Source organism: Bombina bombina, chromosome 11, assembly GCF_027579735.1.
Source record: "Bombina bombina isolate aBomBom1 chromosome 11, aBomBom1.pri, whole genome shotgun sequence".
NCBI lineage: Eukaryota > Metazoa > Chordata > Amphibia > Anura > Bombinatoridae > Bombina > Bombina bombina.
The window spans coordinates 97,118,071-97,124,070 of record NC_069509.1 but is presented as its reverse complement, the minus strand read 5'-3'; positions in this window follow the sequence as shown (position 1 = coordinate 97,124,070).

The following is a 6,000-nucleotide window of genomic DNA, read 5'->3' as shown; positions in this document are numbered from 1 at the left end:
TAGAGCTTCCTAAATCTTTGGAAGGAATCATGAGAACCGCACAACAACTGGACAGGAGACTACGCGAAAGGAAGGCGGAAAGATTCTCCTCTGATGTCCGTCCAAAAAGTTTAACCAGTCCCATCTCTCATTCTTCACCACAATCAAGAGCACCTGCAATACCTATGGAGATAGGTGCAGTAAGAGGACCCTTAACTTCAGAAGAACGTTACCGCAGAAAAACCAAAAATCTGTGTATGTATTGTGCCAATCCGGCTCACTCTGTACAGGACTGTCCCATACTCTTAAAACTAAAGAAAAGTAAGTACTCACAAATTAACTCATCAGTCCAAGGAGACAAAATGTATACTTATGCTATATTATCCCTTTCTCTACAGTGGGATCTAGATCAAGTGATGACTGATGGGATTATTGACTCCGGAGCCTATGGATGTTTCATCGACCACCATGTTGTAAAATCTAATAAAATACCCACTATTCAAAAGCATACTCCTGTCTCAATTCGTATGATTGATGGTTCTACTCCCAAAAAAGGGCCTATTACACACCAAACAGTACCGATTACTGTATCCATTAATGGCCACACTGAATTAATATCATTTGATGTTTTAAGCTCACCTCATTTTCCAGTGGTTTTGGGTATAAAGTGGTTACAGCAACATAACCCGCAAATTACTTGGTCGCCTTTTACTATTCATTTCAATTCAGATTATTGTTCACAGACATGTATGCACACACATACTGTTCTCCAGACAGAGATTACTAACTCTCAGATTCCTTCCCATTACTCTGATTTTACAGACGTATTCAGCAAAACCGAAGCAGAAAATCTACCCCCACATCGACCTTACGACTGCCCGATAGATTTACTTCCTGGCTCAACTATTCCTTATGGACACCTCTATCCATTGAGCCAACCCGAATTAAATCATTTAAAGGAGTATCTTGAGGAAAATCTCAGAAAGGGCTTTATCAGGGCCTCTACCTCTCCAGCCGGCGCAGGAATGTTTTTTGTCCGGAACAAGGACTCATCCCTAAGACCTATAATAGACTACCGGGAGCTGAATAAACGCACCATAAAGAACCGCTATCCTCTTCCTCTGATACCAGAGTTGATTGAGCGATTATCTGAAGCAAAGATCTATACAAAACTCGACCTAAGAGGAGCATACAATCTTGTGAGGATAAAAGAGGGCCACGAATGGTTGACCGCTTTCAGAACCCGGTACGGTCTATATGAGTACCTTGTAATGCCTTTCGGCCTGTGCAATGCTCCAGCCACCTTCCAGCACTTCATCAATGATGTGTTCAGGGATTTATTGGATGTATGTTTAGTCATATATCTAGACGATATCTTGATATATTCTAAAAATGACACTGAACACATCAAACATGTCCGAAGGGTCCTCTCTAGGCTTAGAGAGCATAAATTATATGCCAAACTCGAGAAGTGCATTTTTCATACTAATCATGTTTCCTTTCTTGGATATGAAATATCCCCAACTGGTATTACCATGCAAACCCAAAAAATTGATGCTGTAAAGAATTGGATCATCCCCAAAACAAGAAAAGACCTGCAAAGATTTCTAGGGTTTGCGAACTACTATAGGAAATTTATCAAGGACTTTTCCAAGTTAGCTAAACCACTTACTACTTTAACCAGTACTTCTGTACCATACATATGGAACAACGAAGCCAATGAAGCTTTTTCGTTATTAAAGTCTAGATTTACCACCGCACCGATTCTAAACTTTCCTGATCCAAGCCTCCAATATCTGCTTGAAGTAGATTCATCAGACTTTGCACTTGGTGCAGTGTTATCCCAACAAAAATCTCTCAATGATCCTATTCATCCTGTATCCTACTATTCCTCAATGATGACTGCCTCTGAAAGGAACTATTCGATTGGAGACAAAGAACTCCTTGCAATAAAACGCTCACTGGAGAACTGGAGACATCTTCTTGAGGGAACCACTCTTCCCATCATTATACTCACAGATCACAAGAATCTTGTTTATTTGCAAACCAGTAAAACTCTATCGGCAAGACAGGTCCGTTGGAGTTTGTTCTTTTCACGATTCAATTTCAACATCGTTTACAGACCGGCTGCAAGGAACGGCAAAGCTGATGCTCTCTCTCGGTTACCCGAGAAAACCGATTCTATGAAGATACAGACTAGCATCATTCCCACCGAACGATTTGTTGGACTCACATCTGATATGTTGACTGAGCTTAAGAGATATACCGCCAACGAAACTCCACCATCTAACTACTCCCTAGTGATGAAGGATGCATTATATTATCATGCACAAAGGATCTATGTACCTAAACAGTTGAGAACTTTAATCCTTCAAACCCATCATGATACCCCCTTATCTGGTCACCCTGGGGTTCGTCGTACGATGGAATTGATATCACGAACGTTCTGGTGGCCTAAACTGAAAGAATCCGTTCAGGAATTTATACAAACATGTGAGATTTGTGCAGTGTCCAAATCAGAAAGAAAACCGCCTTATGGATTGTTGATTCCATTACCAGCACCAAAAAGACCTTGGCGACATATATCAATGGATTATATAGTTGATCTTCCGTCTTCAAATAATCAAACCACTATCCTGGTAGTAGTAGATCTGTTTACCAAAATGGGGCATTTCTTACCTTACCATAAGTTACCTACCTCCTCTGAGACTGCTCATCTATTTTTAGATAACATTGTGAAACTGCACGGTTTCCCAGCCATTATAACAACAGACAGAGGGACACAGTTTACGTCACGATTCTGGACCAAGTTATGTGATCTCACTAAAATACAACATCGCTTTACCACATCTTTCCACCCACAGACCAACGGACAGTCAGAGAGGTTAAATCAATGGCTTGAGCAATACCTCCGTTGTTACTGCTCATATCACCAAGAAGACTGGATACAATTCCTAGCTATGGCCGAATTCGCCTACAATAATGCAGTAAATTCATCAACTAAATTCTCTCCATTCTTTGCAAACTATGCATTCCATCCTGATTTTGCTTTTTCCTCTCCTGACAATCTGAATTCACCCTCGATAGAAGATTTCCATGATTCATTACAACAAAATTTCCAAATTATACACCAGAATATACTGAATGCTCAAAACACACAAAAACATTATTACGATCTTCGTAGAAGACCTCCTCCACCATACACTGTGGGTGATCAAGTCTGGCTTTCTACCAAGAATCTGAGACTACAAATCCCATGCAAAAAACTGGCTGGTCTTTTTATCGGACCTTTTCCGATCATCCGTATTATTAATGAGAATGCAGTGACCCTAAAATTACCTGACAGCATGAAAATCCATCCTACATTTCACATATCACTTTTGAAACCGTATACTCCAACTAGACAAACCCAGCTTGGTTTACCTGCACTTCCACCAACGATGGAACAGGATGTATACGAAGTTCATTCTTTACTGGATTCCAGGTACCACAAGGGGGAATTGCAATATTTGGTACACTGGAAGGATTACTCCTCTGATGACGACACTTGGGAGCCTGCCTCGAATCTCAATGCCCCAAGATTGATTACATTGTTTCATAGAAGACACCCTGATCGGCCTAGACCCACAACTGTGGCACAGTTGTCTTGAGGAGGGGGTGATGTAAGGGTTACTGTCTCTTTAAGGCTGTTGTGCATGTGAATTCTCATCTCATTGGTTACCTCCTCTATATATTTCATCATTTCCTGCTGCACTTTGCTTAGTATTTTGGTAGTAAGACTACATTTAAACCTGAGCTAAACTTAAGGATATCTTTACATTTTTCCAGCCTGACTCATAGCATTTGTGGCAAACTGAACTAACTTTTACATTCTGGGAAGCTTGCCAACACTCTCATACAAAGTATCCAGTTACGGACTCACTTCAAGCATAACCTAGGATTGATACAAATGTTGCAATTTCCTTGCAACGGAGCTCTCAGTGTGTTTCAATAAAGTGCCTGTAAATATTTCCCTGCATTACCACTGACAACTTGGATGTTATACACTGAAACTGAATAGAGATTGGAATTCAGAGACTCCTCACCTGCAGTAAGGACACTCCTCAATTCAGCTGACCACAGGATTGGAAATCCCATCAAGCTGCAAGTAGTTTCATTTTCACTTCTCACTGTTTGTGTCACGCTGTTCAGCAGCACTTATCTCACAGAGACTGTTTCCTGAAATTACTCTCATGCTGTGTGTGCTTGTCAGTTATTTACCTAACTAAGAGGAGCTGCAACCTATCTAACTATACTCCTGGATATTACTCTCATGCTGTGTGTGCTTGTCAGTTATTTACCTAACTAAGAGGAGCTGCAACCTAACTGACTAAACTCCTGGGTACTTCTCCATGCTGTGTCTGCTTGTCAGATATTATCCTAACTAAGAGGTAGTGCAAGTATATATAAGCTCCTACAAAACAAGAGCTATTCTTAAGAGACTCAGTTCCTAGCATAACCTCTCCTGTCAAATCAGTTATTCCATTTATGAATACATTGATTCTAAAGCCTATATTGAGGGGTACTTACCAGCTTATCAATTCACTATACATCTTGAATTTCACTCCATTCATAGTGAGATTCCAATGCTCTAGTGATACAAACCATTATTTAAGCAACTTAATCTGCAATTGTGTTCCAATTCTATATACAAAACTATCTAACTATAAATACCCTAACAGTATATGTATAAAAAATATATATAAAAAAATATATATAAAAATATATATAAAAAAAATGACCATGAAGTTAAAAATTAGTTAAAAGCTGCCATATCAATGTTGGCACTCTCTTTGTCTCAGATGCAGAAACCTATTTCTGCCCCATTTTGGTAGGATCTGTTCTATTGGAAATATAGAAAAACAATTGGATGATGTGGATTGGCACTGACTAGCATGTTTGGGGACACTATGATTTTTTATATTGTTCTCTATATTTCTTTTGTGTTCGCCCCACCTCTTTTTTATAGGCCTGGAGGTCCTCCCCACATATTGGACCCCACACACACACTCCAAGAGATATACAACAAAAGGAGAATCACACGTAAAGTGTGAATTAATATTGAATTTTTCTTTGGTGGTAAATGAAACAAATTCAGTTCTATTTGGATTTGTAAAAGCACACAGGCCACATTGTGCCCGATTGCATTTGAAAAAACCTGGTTTACCTAGTATTGTAGAGTCCCTATTCCCAAGACTACATCCCTTGGCTTTATGTTTCGACTGATGTACTTTCATGACTACTTTGCTGGGCGCCAACTTATTTTTTAGAGTGGGAGCTCTTCTGAAAGTACACACCGGTTGCTTACTTAGTGTGTTTGTAAGAAATGGATCGTTCTCCAGGATGTACCAATATTTTTGTAAAATGCCTTTAATCTTATTGTGATTATTATTGTATTGTGTAACAAATCTAACCCCAGTGTTGTTTTGATTTATAGGAGTTTTTGGATTGTCTTCTTTATTAGTTTCTTTGCTTGCCCCTGCGTATTTAATAAAAAAAGTCCTCTCTGCATTTTTTTCTCGCTTTAAGAAAACTAGTCTCAATCAAACTGATAGGGAAATTCTTCTCTAGAAATCTTTCCTTTAGGAGGTTTGCCTGTATATCAAAAGTTTTCAAATCAGTGCAGTTTCTGCGCAACCTGCAGAACTGGTTGTAAGGTATATTCTTTTTCCAGGGTAAATGGTGGTTGCTTTTAAAGTTAAGATAGCTATTAGCATCCACTGATTTGAAAAAGGTTTTGGTTGAAATGTTACCTAGATTGTCCCATTCAAGTATTAAATCCAGGAAGTCAATACTCGTTTCATCTATTTTGGATGTAAAATGTAAACCCATATCATTATCATTTAGTCTTTCGACAAAATTCTGGGCTTCTAAATGGGTGCCTTCCCAAATGAACAAGAGGTCGTCAATGAAACGGCCATAGAAGACCAGATTCGCCACCGAGCTGGAAGAAAAGATGTATCTGTCCTCAAACAAGCCCAT